The sequence below is a fragment of the Pseudorca crassidens genome, chromosome 10 (assembly GCF_039906515.1).
Source record: "Pseudorca crassidens isolate mPseCra1 chromosome 10, mPseCra1.hap1, whole genome shotgun sequence".
Lineage (NCBI taxonomy): Eukaryota > Metazoa > Chordata > Mammalia > Artiodactyla > Delphinidae > Pseudorca > Pseudorca crassidens.
In genome coordinates, this window is record NC_090305.1 from 12,673,193 (window position 1) to 12,686,995 (window position 13,803).

At 42.8% G+C, this 13,803-nt stretch overlaps 1 protein-coding gene across 8 annotated transcripts in view; it reads right to left on the reverse strand.

The window, feature by feature from the left end:
* Positions 1–13,803, reverse strand: part of ATXN1 (ataxin 1) — a 395,170-nt gene that overhangs the window by 212,420 nt on the left and 168,947 nt on the right. Inside the window, exon 4 of one of the 8 annotated variants that reach the window (XM_067752055.1) lies at positions 413–463. The exons of the other annotated variants lie outside the window; for them this stretch is intronic. The gene's annotated coding sequence lies outside the window, so the exon portion shown is untranslated. The remainder of the gene's footprint in view (positions 1–412; positions 464–13,803) is intronic. 8 annotated transcript variants of the gene reach the window in all.

The window sequence follows — 13,803 nt, forward strand, 5'->3', positions numbered from 1 at the left end:
TCCCATGCCATCTGCGTATGAACTTGACCCCTTTCAACTTCAGGATAGGAGAGAAGTCCATCAGAGGCTTCTGCCAACTTTGCATCCTCTTCTACGTATTCAGCGTGCTTCTGTTCCTCCTCCTTTTATCCCTTGCACATTCGGGGCAAGCCAACAGGTATCTCCGAAAAAGGAATCAGGACGTATTTTTGACCTCTTTCTATAGCCAGCACAATTACTAGGCCACCAGACAAACCATGAAGGTTATTGCTGAATATGCTCTTTGGCAGTTTTAAAAGTGTTTTTCAAGCATGATAGTTGCAGAACATAATTATTCAACAACTCTAATAGACAGCAACAGCATCATTAGTCCCAATTTACAGAGGAGGAAAGTGAAGCTCAAAAAGGTTAAGAAATTCAGTAATGGACTCACCGCTCGTAAATCAGAACCAAAATATGGATTCATCTCTTCTGATGTCAGGTTCTGCAATGTTATATGATACATAATATGACACAGTCTATATTAAATTATCAAGAAGGACTAAAAGTTTTCTTTTTTTTTGACTCTAAGCGGTATGGCGGCAAGAATAAAGCCTTCTGTATACTCCACGTTTTAAAACGTTTTCCAAAATGTTTCAATGTTAGGTTTTTGTATCCTTATAAAAATGAGGTGTGTTATTCTTAGGCCCATTTTACAGATGATAAATGAAGGTAGAGGTTATGTAATTTGCCTAAATGAACCAATGAGCTGACCATGGAGCTGGAGTAAGAATCTCTGCATTCTAACCCCAAAATTGGCATGACTTTACAAAGAAGAAAATTCAATACAACTTCCCTGGAAAGGAAACATCTGGAAAGAAAATAATGTAAATGAAGGATAAAAAGCAGAAAATCAGATACATTTCCGTATATATACGTGTGCAGGCAGAAGCAGCACACGTATATGTCGTGGATGTCAGGATGGATCCCTGCGCCATGAGAGAGGCCATTCCAGAGGACCACTGATGCCCCTGAGAACGAGTACAAGGCTGTTCTAAGCAGGTCACACGAGACTTTTGACTGGTGAAGGAGGGAAAGTATGTTTTCTAGTTCATCACAGGACCCAGGATTCCTTTTGGTTTCTCACCACCTGCATTCATGACAGAAGGCTTCCAGAAGGAAGGGAATCTGAGCTAATTCTAGAAGAATGAACAGTTTTAGAAAAGAGAGGTAACAGACATACGTGTCCCAATATGGCCAACGGACCACTGTAGTTGGAGGGGCGTGTGTAGAGACGTGGCAGTGAGAGAAGAGACGGGAAAGAAAAGTGGCGGCCACATTATGGAGGATCTCGAGGGTCTTTCTGAGTAATTGAGATGATTCCATAAAATCTGAAGGAGTTTAAGAAGGGTTGGAGCAGGGGAATCACCTCATCCAGAGGCACTGTGTCTACTGACTTTACGTGAATGACTCTCAGACCCACAAGTCTAGCCCTGCCCTCTCTTCCGAGATCCAGATGCTTTTCAGAACACCTGCTGGGCATCTCTACATGGATCCTGCTGGCACTCCCAGCTGGGCATGTTAGGACTCTACGGCTCCCTCCAGACCTAACAGTCTATGATTCTAGTTAAAATTGACATTTTCCCTTGGGGACGCTGAAAATAAACAGAAAACAGAGAAGTCATATTCAACAGGCAGGGGGAAAAGAGCAATGTCCTTCAACTGAAAAAAAAAAAAAAAATCTGTTCGTCATCTCTCTTTGTGCCCAGGCTCTTAAGTGAGTAATGCATCTGAGCGTGTGTGAGAACGTGCCATGTGCATCCATGGTGACGGTACCCAGGAGGCAGAACTAAAGCATATTCTCCAAGGACACATGCTCTCAATGACAAGCCAGGATGGCTTTCTTGCCACTCAAAGCTGCTCCCTTGCACCTGGAGAGGCTGGTTCTAGAAACAATTCAAGTACAGAATATGAATCCTGCATTGCTAACTATGTTAAGCACGCCATGCTTCTAGACACAAAACAGCTCATGCTTATCTCTAGCCAACTCCCGCCATTTCTAAGGAGCAAGCAGCCCCTGAATGTCTAGGAGGCTCTGTGGTAGGGAGTTTCCCCCAAAAGATGGGTAAAGCGCCTTCAAGATGTCCCTATACAAGGAGTAAATGTGTTTTCCTGTTAAACTTTCCCTCCGTGGCTGCCAAAGAAACAATATTGTGAAAACCCTCCCTTTAGCAGAGAGCAGAAGTGGCACATTAACGCACACGGTGTGTTTTGAGTAAGGTGCAGTTTATAAGGCTGAGAAATTTCGCTTCTCTTTTCTGGACACAGCTTCCAAAAGCAAAAATTATGAGTGTAGGCAGGCTGCCACGCCACACTCTGAATTTATAAAATATACACTTTTCACAAGCCTACCTCCACAGGCCCACATCCAACACTCAGCTTGGGCGGGACAGAAACCATCATTATTCACTGTCCAGTCTTGACCAGAGGATCCGGCCAGAACACAGTCTCCTGGGGTGCTGTCACCTTGATGCCTCTGTACCTGCTGGTCCACACCCGAGCTATTCAACTCAGCAGAGCACCCTGATCGTACACTGGATTCTCACTGACAGTAACTTGACCTGGGCCCTTCTGTCTAAGGGTGGGGCTGCTCCGTGTATCCCAGAGGATGTAATACTAAATCACTAAAACCACAGAGAGCAAAATGGCTTCAACGGCAGAAGCTGCTGTGGGCAGCTGCACATATACCCTGACTCGTAGACTCTTCAGAGACAGTATTCAGATTCTACTTTCTTTCAGGCCACTGACCTCTAGGATCTGTGCTTCTTGGTCAATTGGCAGTGCTGAGACACACAGTAAAGAAAACTATGGGTCTGCTAAGAGACCTGACCCTACAGACCTACATTACAACAGCCAAGTATACAGTCCAAATATGGTACAGCTCAAGGGCTATTTTGATGGATTTATTAAATATCTGTAATAAATCCATAATATAATCCATGATGCTCCCGTTTATTTTCCTTATAGAGAAAAACTGTCACCCCAAACTCTCTAAGGTCTATCTTACTCCTCTTCCCGTTCAGGAAACTCTGGATCTTCACGACAGTCTTCCCTGGCCTCCCAGGTGGGGGTCAGGTGCCCCTCCTAGATGCTTCCACCACTTCCTGTATTTCCCTCTTGTAATGGACTAGTTCCTTTTTAATCTACTGTACTAAAATAACTATAACCTAGCACCACGGGGTAGGGACCCTTTTAACTTTGGTCCTACTTTAGTATTTCAGTACTTAGCACCCTACTTGGCACTCAGGGGAATCTCAAAGAATGTTAGTTGAATGACTGACTGAAAACACAATCCATGCTCTGAATAACTGCTATTTATTCATCCAGTACACGATCGGTACAATTACCTCTTACTCCATTCAGCACTAACCATGGCCCTCAACAGTTACCCGTGGGCCACCATCACAGTTACTGCTTTCGCCACCTTAATTAGGAGAGTGTCCTTACTCCCAAGTGAGGCACTGAGCTTGCTCTACTTCAAGTCAATCAGGAGCCCAAAGCTGTTAGAGCTTTCTCCTTCTAAAGCGCCTGGAGGCCTGAAAGAATCTTAAAACAGAGAAAGCTTTAAAAAAGCTTAAAACAGGCAAAGCCAAAAGCGCTTGGGGCTGGGAGCACAGAAACCATTTCTGGGGAGGAGGGGGTACCACCGTGAGCGGCAATTTTCATGCGGTTCTAGGCTAGCGCCCTTTAAATAAGAAGACATCTTTTATGAGACAGATGCTTGCACAATAAATTATAAATAGATTAGGGTAAGTTTATGCCACAACACACAGTCATTTAAGATAATTTAATCGAGGGTCAAAAATAATTGGGGGGGAAAATGATCGAATCCACAGGAGAATAATCTATGAATGATAAAACGAATCACGGAAAAGACGATCCTGGCAAAAGAACCGCTTTTGTTCAAGTCCATCAGGTAGTTTTTCCTGAAAACCTACTATGTACTCAGCACTGTGCAGGATTTGTAGAGAATGTGGAAGGAATCACTTCCAAGGCCCGGAGCTCATTCCCTCTCGCTGGTCTCTATACCCACCCCCACTGACGCTGCTGCCACGTTTCCAAAATGCAAATGCAATAGGGTCCTTCAGGTTTACATCTACCACCATCGTAACCATAATCCAACATGACAAACAGGACCCTACTCAGTCCCAGGGCTGAAAACCTCTCCTGTCTTTCACTCACAACTCTCCATCCATAACCTGGGACTCAGCCATACTCTCTTACCCACACTTCCTTGGGTTTAAGACTCCTTGACTCCTTCAAGCCTATGCCTTTGAAAATGCTGTCCTTTTCTACCTAGAAGCACTTCCCAAGAACATCTTGCCTGCCTAGTCTGCATAACTCATCCCTCTGAGAAGTCTTTCCTATAAACACCCCTTCATCCCCGGTCCTGATGTGACAGTCTTTTTACGAGTTTCCCCAGAACCCTCTGTATATCAGGGTCGTGGCATTTGACGCATGCAATTCCCCCCTCCTTCCCTCCGCCCTTGCTTCCTCTGGTCCACCTACGAACACTTACTTAGCAACTGCTCTCTACCAGGCCCTGAGCTATGCTAGGTGCTTTGGGTACAACATCTCTTAATAAATCCACACGAGACCCTTGAATTGTAGACATGACTTGCGGATGAGAAACTAAGCTCAGAAAGGTTCAGTAACTCGGTCAAGTTCACACAGCCAGCAAGTGGCAGTCAGGTGCTTCTGCTCCAAGCCCTTGCTCTTTCCTTCTCAACACACCAACTCACAAGAAGGTGAGAAGACTCGCCCAGGATTCCCGCCCAAACCCCCGTGTTTCTTGCAACCTGAAAAATCACACACATGGTTTTGACATGTGACCAGCAGGTGCAAGTTGAAGGTGTGCATGTCCAAAATCAACCGGGTGGGCACACCCAGGCAGTCTGTGCACTTCCCAGGACTTTCTCTTTCCTGCATGTCACAGAGACGGTTTTGTAGTGAATCCCAAACAGCACCCATCAGCTCTCTCTACTTTATGGAGTCGGTCTAAATTTCTTTGGTTTTTAACCACAACTGCACCAATTCTGCATGGCAGATGTTTCCAACAAGCATCAAATCCTCAATTGTTACCATCTAGTTCAGCTAATGTAAGGGACGGCCTGTCCTCGTATTTATTACTACTAGAGTAATGTCATGTTCGGGGTTAGCACATAAAATACCTCTCCAGTTTCTTTGCAAAAGATCAAAACACTTTTTTTTTATGGCAACATCAAAAAGAATCAACATGTAAACATGTTTCAACAGGCATTCTTTCTCCCTTCAGTGATTTCTCAATATTTGGAACACTGTATTAGTCTGTTTTGCTTACAAATGGTAAAATACTTCCCTATTTCTTCTAAGCCTTTTCTGAGACTACTATATTTGCTGACAATTAGTGCTTGGTGCCTTTCTTTGGGTAATAATATTTGGGGGGGAAAAACTACCCTAGAAGTATTTTGGTTTATCACATGCCTTGCTTTGGGAGTGAGGAAAGTGGTATCTATTTTTACCTCTTCTTTCTTTCCATCCATTCTCCCTTCCTTTCTTTCTTTTCCCCTTTAGCCTTTACTTAATCCTCCTGGTGCTACCTCCTTGTATGGCTTCTTAGTCTTTTCACTTGACTGGCAAAGAAAAATAGCATGAGATTCGAGTATGACTGCTGCCTTCTTCCGCTAAGCATGGACTTCCCACTCAAACCCCTGTCAGTGCTGGTGAGGAAAATCAGTCTACTATCTTATCACGGCAGAAGAACTGGCAGAGCAGGCCTTCCGTCTCTGCAAACCATTCAGTCACATCCAGCATTTCCAAAAGGCTTTCTGCTCAAGATAAAGCCCTGTAAATGCCCAATGAACATAAAACATGCCAAACCCCAAAGACAGCCTCCTTGTACATGGGGAAACTTAAGAAGCATTCCGTTAAACTGGGGACCCACGCAAGGCTGTCCGCCATCATTGCTATTAAAAGCATTCTGGTGGAAGTAGCCACTTTAATTGAATAAGAGAAAGAAATAAGAGGTCTAAAAATTGGGAAAGAGGCAGTAAGATGATCATTATTTGCATAGGCTGTGACTGCAAATCTGAACGAGTCGGCTAAACAACTGTTATAGACAATTAGAGGATTCTGTAAGGTAACTAACAAAAGTAATATGCCAAAGTCAATAGCCTTCCTAAGTGATGACCAGTAAGAAGACATCCCATTTTTTACAATAGAGATAAAAATGTAAAATGGCTAGAGATAAACTTGATGAGAAACATGCAAGATCTAGATAAAGAAAATAGTTTCACACTGCTGAAGGACAGAGAACGTATGTCAACTGGAAAGCTCTACCCTGCTTGTCCTTGAAGAAGAAATCACTAATTCTTCCCAAAGTAATCAATAAACTTGACACGATGTCCAAAAACACCATGAGAAAGCTAACTCTGAAGTTCATATGGAAAAATAAACAGGAAGGACTAGCCACAAAAAATGATGCAACGAGAAAGAAGGAAAGACTCCCATACCAGATATTTAAAATACTTTAAAGTTCCAGAAATTAAATCAGTATGCACGGGCACACAAGTAGAAAGCAAGGTCAACAGAAAAGGAACAGACCTAAACACATACGGGAATTCAGTGCATGACAAAGGTGGCAGTGCATTTTAGTGGAAGAAAGAAGGACTTTAAATAAGTGGATGGCCCCCTGGAAGAAATAAAGTCAGATCCCTAGTTCACATCCTACACTAAAATTCCAGAGCGACCAAAGATTTAAGTGTTAAAAATGAAAATGTAGAAGTATTAGGATAAAGCTTGAAAACATGACATTAAGTGGAAGAAGCCAGTCACATGGGACTACACATTGTATGATTCCATTTACATGAAATGTCCAGAATGGGCGAATCCAGAGAAAGCAGAATAGTGGTTACCAGGGGCTCTGGGGTAGAGGGAATGCAGAGTGACTGCTTAATGGGTATGGGGTTTCTTTTTGGGATGATGAAAATGTTCTGAAATTAGATTGTGGTGATGGTTGTGCAATTCTGGAACTCTACTAAAACCACTAAATTGTACACATGAAAAGGATGAATTATGGTATGTAAATTACATCTCAATAACGTTATGATTTTAAAAGTACTAAGAAAAAATGAGACAATTTTTAAAACATGATGTTTGAGTGGAGAAGGCTTAAGTATGTCAAAAAGTTAAAAGCAAAAAAAAAAAAAAAAAAGGTCTGATGAGTAAGACTACAGAATTTTGAAAACAAATCCTGCGAGAAAGAAGCATAAGAAGTCAAAAAAGAAATGGAAAAATTAAAAAATTCAAGACAAAAGGACTAGTTTTTTTGAGCTACTTTGTGCTCCTAAAAATGAATTAGCTGGAAAAGGCCCAAAAACCCAGTAAAAAATGGGCAGTGAAAGTCAATACACATTTCTCAGAAAATAGGAATGGCTCTTAAACATATGAAAAGATGTTCGATCATCACTCTAACAAGCAAAACTCATATTAAAGCTACTAAAAGATAGTAGTTTGCACCTCTTAGATTGGCAAAGATCATGAAGTTTAATAACACTGTCTGTGGAGAAAAGGCACAAGCCCACAGCGCTAGTGGGAGCGCACATTAGTACAAATGCCAAAACGGAGGGCAATTTGGCAAGGCTCACCAAAATTAAAACTGCACATTCCTTCTGATCCAACAATTCTACTGTAGCAATTTCTCCTCCAGAGAGCCTCACTGATATAGAAAATGTTATTTACAGAAAGTAATTCACTGGAGCATCGTGCATAGTATAAAACGACTGGAAACGAGCGGAAGTCCACCAATGTGGGGCTGAGTAAATTATAGCAAAACCCTACAATGGAATACTATTTAGGTACTAAAAAGAATAAGGCTGTTCCCTATGTTGTGACAAGAAAAGTTTTCAAGGATACATGGTTAGGTGAAAAAAGGTAGAAAACAGAAAAGTGTGTATGGTGTAAACAATGTGTTTTAAAAACCCCGTATTGGGCTTCCCTGGTGGCGCAGTGGTTGAGAGTCCGCCTGCCGATGCAGGGGACACGGGTTCGTGCCGCGGTCCGGGAAGATCCCACATGCCGCGGAGCGGCTGTGCCCGTGAGCCATGGCCGCTGAGCCTGCGCGTCCGGAGCCTGTGCTCCGCAACGGGAGAGGCCACAACAGCGAGAGGCCCGCGTACCGCAAAAAACCCCACAAAACCCGTATTTTTGCTCCTATAGTTTTTATAGTTACAAAATATCCCTATATTTATATTTTATTTATATATATATTTATGTTTTTTATTTTATTTCTATTTTATAGTTATAAACTATCCCTAAACAGATCCACAAGAAAATGGTAATGAAGCTTTGCCACTAGGAGTGAATCTGGCTGACTTGGGAACAGAAATAAGAGACTAATTTTTCTTTGTACCTCTCATTGTACCCCTTTTGTACTTTTAGTGATTTAAAACAAATTAGTTAATTCTTTTAGTTAAAAGAAAGAAATGAGAAACAAATATGACAGGGATACCGAAATACGAAATGAACAAAATATGTGGTCTAATTCTGGACAGTTCTTTTGGTTATTTTTAACATAGGTATATTCAAGAAAAAAATCAATAACTTTTAAAAATCCCTTACAAGGGATCACCCAGGAGGCTGATTCAACTTTCGCAAAACAGATGCATTCAGCTATAAGCTTCCTATACACGGGCCTTAGGTAAGACTCCCACCTCCACCAACACACACCCCTCCAGAGTGGGCAGGGCTGCCTCCAAGACCACGTGTCTAATTCACTCTTCATAATTCACTTAAACCTGGCCTCTGCTGCAGCTGGAGATGTGCCAACCAGACAGGTTCGTTTAGATTTATCCTCAGGACACAAAGAAAAAGACCAAGTTTGCCTATTTCTACTCACTGAATTGTTAGGTCTCCCATTGGCCATCAGTTGAATTTAGAACAAAATAGCTGTAAAAACGTCCTGACAAACACTACAGTGAATTCATCAGACATTCCCTTAAATGCTTATTCTAAGGGGGGTGGAGGGGAGGAGGTGTAAGATGAAAGGGTGGAGACCCCGCTGCTCCGCCCAGCTACTCTCTGACTCTCCTTGGAAGGAGTCCTGGGTGCTCAGGCAGGATAGACCGGTCCGTGGGTAATGGGTCATCAAAAATACAGGATCCTGGATTCAAAACTTTTCATATTAACCCTCTCACAGAGATTACAGCATATCTGTGTATTTTTAACCTCATCTATCAAGCAGAACTTTTTGGATTCCCTTGAAGACGCACATCTATCATGGCAAGAGCTAGCAAGGCTTACTTTCCCCCACTTTATGACCTTCCTAAACCATTACAGCTGATTTTCCATTGTCCATGGGATAGGATGGAGGGCAGGGGTGGCTGAAATTCACAGGTAAGCCCCAACTTTAGCTTAGTCAAAAGTGCCAACATCCCCTTTCGTAGATTAGAAAATTAACACCTTTCATGGTCCCTTCTCTTGTGTCCACAGAGGAGAGAATGGGGTGATTAGTGAGGCTTGTACACAGCTTAGAGAAACTGCTGAAGAAATAAAATTGAAAGAATTTTGAGAAACATTCTACAAAACTCAGGCTTTCCAGCCAGCTGGGCTTCAGGGAAAATTCCTCTGAATCCTTGATGCCTTGGTTATCTAGCACATCGGTTATCTAGCACATCTAGCAGTACATCGGATACTAGAGACCAGATCCACTTGTAGGTCTAAGACTGCGGGTCGGCGGGGGCAACGCACAAAATTCAAGGGAAAAGGAGAGAGGTGGAGGAATCACGTCGGGGTCCCTCGAGATTTTCATAAAGCAAGAAGAATAAATGTTCCTCCACAGAAAGCAGGAGTCATGGTAAGTTCTGAAGAGAGAGGAAAGGTTTGGAACGGGTTCCACGGGAAGTGTGACAGCGCATCTGCTAGAGAAGCAGCCATGGGGACCCGTCCCAAACTGAAGAGCAAGGATTGACATCAGGACCAATACACTGGGTTTGGGGACCTCTGAGAAGCTGTGTAAGTGGCGGGGATCACCCAGGGTTGGTGTCTGGAAAGGACTGTGTGACACAACTATTGGGAAAGCACAGTGAAACTTACAAACCATGACACCTCGGCTGGGGATGGAGACAGTGAGCCTGAAGGCAGCTGAAACAATGAGGGCGACAGCGGGATTCAGCGGAAGGGAGGGGAAGCAGGGGGCCTGGAGGCTGTGACCAGAGAGGGGAATTGCAGAGCTGGAGGTTTCAAGGTTTAAAAAGGTCCAAAGGATATTGGTTCAAGTTGAGACACAGGTAGTAGGCGTGGCAGTGTTTGCAGGTGGCTGAATTGAAGGAGAGACCAAATCTCAAGATGAAGAGACTGAGCAACGGGAGGGCAGAGGGTTGAGTCAGGTTGACCTGACACCAGCCAGCACCGGGCTGCGATGATGCGCCCTCACTCAAACAAATGGGAATATTTCATCATCATTTTGTCAGGGGGAACACAAATGCTACTCCAGGTCCAAGGGCACATGATGAAGAGCCTTGAAACCATGTCCCTGACTTTTCACAACCAAATCAGAGAAAGGCTCATAAACAGAAGAGAATTCTCTGAGAGACAAGCAGGTACATGACCTGGGTTAACATTATCATGAGGGAGGCAACAGAGAGCAGTGCGATTAGGAGTATACAGATGTGGGGCTTCCCTGGTGGCGCAGTGGTTGAGAGTCCGCCTGCCGATGCAGTGGACACGGGTTTGTGCCCCGGTCTGGGAAGATCCCACATGCCGCAGAGCGGCTGGGCCCGTGAGCCGTGGCCGCTGAGCCTGCGCGTCCGGAGCCTGTGCTCCGCAACGGGAGAGGCCACAACAGTGAGAGGCCCGAGTACCACAAAAAAAAAAAAAGAGTATATAGATGTGGATCCAAATCCCAGCTCCTCCAACTGCCAAGCTGGACACTTCAGGCTTTATGGAGCCTCTTTAAACCTTAGCCATCACATGTGTAAAGCAGAAACACTGCAACACATGCATGATGCTTAGAAGAGAGGCTGGTGACAGGGAACTATATTCAGTATCTTGTAATAAACTATAATGGAAAAGCATCTGAAAAATAATATATATGTACATATATATATGAATGTATAACTGAATTACTTTGCCGTACACTAGAAACTAACACAACGTTGTAAATCAACTACACTTCAATTTTAAAAAGTAGGTTCAATGGTTTGCAAGGCAGAAATAGAGACACAGATGTAGAGAACAAACGTATGGACACCAAGGGGGAAAAGCAGGGTGGGGGGTGATGGTGGGATGAATTGGGAGATTGGGATTGACATATACACACTAATATGTATAAAATAGATAACTAATAAGAACCTGCTGTATAAAAAAAATAACAAAATAAAATTCAGAAAAAAAGAGAAGGGTTTCCCTGGTGGCGCAGTGGTTAAGAATCCGCCTGCCAATGCAGGAGACATGGGTTCGAGCCCTGGTCTGGGAAGATCCCACGTGCCACGGGGCAACTAAGCCCATGCGCCCCAACTACTGAGCCTGTGCTCTAGAGCCCATGAGCCACAACTACTAAGCCTGCGTGCCACAACTACTGAAGCCCGCGCGCCTACAGCCTGTGCTCCGAAACAAGAGAAGCCACCGCAATGAGAAGCCCGCTCGCCGCAACTAGAGAAAGCCTGTGCGCAGCAACGAACACCCAACACAGCCAAAAATAAAATAAATTTATTTTTAAAAAAGAGAAAAAAGAAAAATAATAATAAAATAAAATATAAATAAAAAGTAGGTTCAGAAAAGAAGAGAGGCTAGTGGTCTGTGATTAGCAGACGTTAATTGATGTTCTTACTCTTACACAACTACGTACTCAAGTAAAATTATTTTTAAGAGAGATAGGTAAGAAAAGAGAAGAAACAGTAGTGAAGCAAACAAATGTATGAAAAGGAAAAAAAATCATTATCTTAATTCCTAACTGCTTAAAAGTAAGCTACCCAGAGAAATGAAAACATGTCCCCACAAAAGCTGGTTCAGGAATGTTCACAGCGGCATTATTCATCACAGCCAAAAAGCAGAAACAACTCAAGTGACCATCAACTCACGATTGGATAAACAAAACGTGGCCTCTCCATACAATGGAATATCATTATCATAACAAGCGCTGAGCACTGATAACAAGCTACAGTGTGGACAGACCTTGAAAACAATATGCTAAGTGAAAGGAGCCAGGCACAAAAGTCCACATATTGTACGATTCCATTTATATGAAATGTCTAGAACAGTCAAATCGATACATAAAGAAAACAGATTTGTGGTTGCCAGGAGCTGGCGGTGAAAGGTCAGAGGAAAATGGAATTCACTGCTAACGGATACAGGGTTCCTTTTGGGGGTGATGAAAATGTTCTAAAATTTACTGTGGTTAGAGAGTTGCACAATTCTCTGAATACAGTAAAAAGCAGTGTACAGTTTAAAAAGAAAAATGTTAGCTACGTGGTTCTGAATGCTTCCTGCTTCCCGTCTCCTGAATAAAGACTCTTCATCTTTCCTGGGTGAGAGGTCCTGATGGGCAGAGCATATGAAATGCACCATTCCAGCAGTTCCTTTACTTATAAATATCAGAAGATATTGATTCTCCTCCTGGAGACATTCTCAGGTAGGTGTCAGGGAGGTTCTTTCTCTTCTCCTTTCTCTCTGCTTCTTCCAATCTTGGCTACTGCATTCTGTTTCCCCAGGCGTACAGTGGGTAAAAATCAATATCTTCTTGATCTTTCACAGGCAAAAGCTTTAAGGTGGACAGGCCTTTTATACACAGTTTAAAGCTCCTGAAAAATACCGAGCGGGCGCTCTGAAGCATTGCTTTTTGGCTTCTCCACGCCACGAGGACAGAGTCCCTAAAAGCAGTGCTTCCTCCAAACTACTCCACTGAACAACCAACATCGTTTTCTTTGGGGAACAAACTCCAAGGAGAAAGTATTGAAAAACCATTCCCCACAGTGCATTTGATGTTTGATTTATCTGATAAACATGCCCATAATTACCTAAAAAGTAACCTCATAATACTATTGGTTCCAGGAAACCAAGCTTTTTCATAAACGTCCACAAGTGTTTTTAAGGAAATACTGATGTTAAAAAATCAGAAGACCAATTTATTCCTTTGCAACAATAACCATCACAACAATAATAATGATTATTATATATTTCCACATGACTCTGAGGGTCTCTGGGTAATGCTGGCTTTTGTCCACACACACAAAATGCCTTTATTATTTGAACAGTCCAGGAATCAAATATGGAAACACTGCTCAAGGAATTTCCATGTAAACCATTTTAAAACATAATGAAGTCTTTTTAAATGTTAGTCTCTTCATCTTTCGGCTTCAATGTTCAAGGCTGAATATACGAAACAAACGATAAAGCATCATGTTTTATAACAAGTTACTCTGGTCAGTGGTGTGCCAGCTATGAGGCATAACCTTCTACTGAGACAAGCACATTAGGAAACTGTAAAGTAGCCCACTGGGCCCAATTTCCACGAAGAGGTACCAACCCCATTAGGTGTATACAACCTACAAATGAATCCAAGAGCTATGGGAGCTGGTAAACTGCATGCATGACTCTAGATGGAGGGGAGCGGGGGGGTAGCGGGACGGGAGTGTCTAGGAAGCAAGAAAAAGGATTTTTCATGACATTGGAAATTAAGAGAAGTTTATATAAGATTTAAGTCGAATAACAAGAATAAATCTGTCATGTATCTCTAGGTATCTAGAAATCTGTAAACTGGAGCTGGGCATAAAACATAAATCCGTTCAACAATGATTTATAGTCTACACT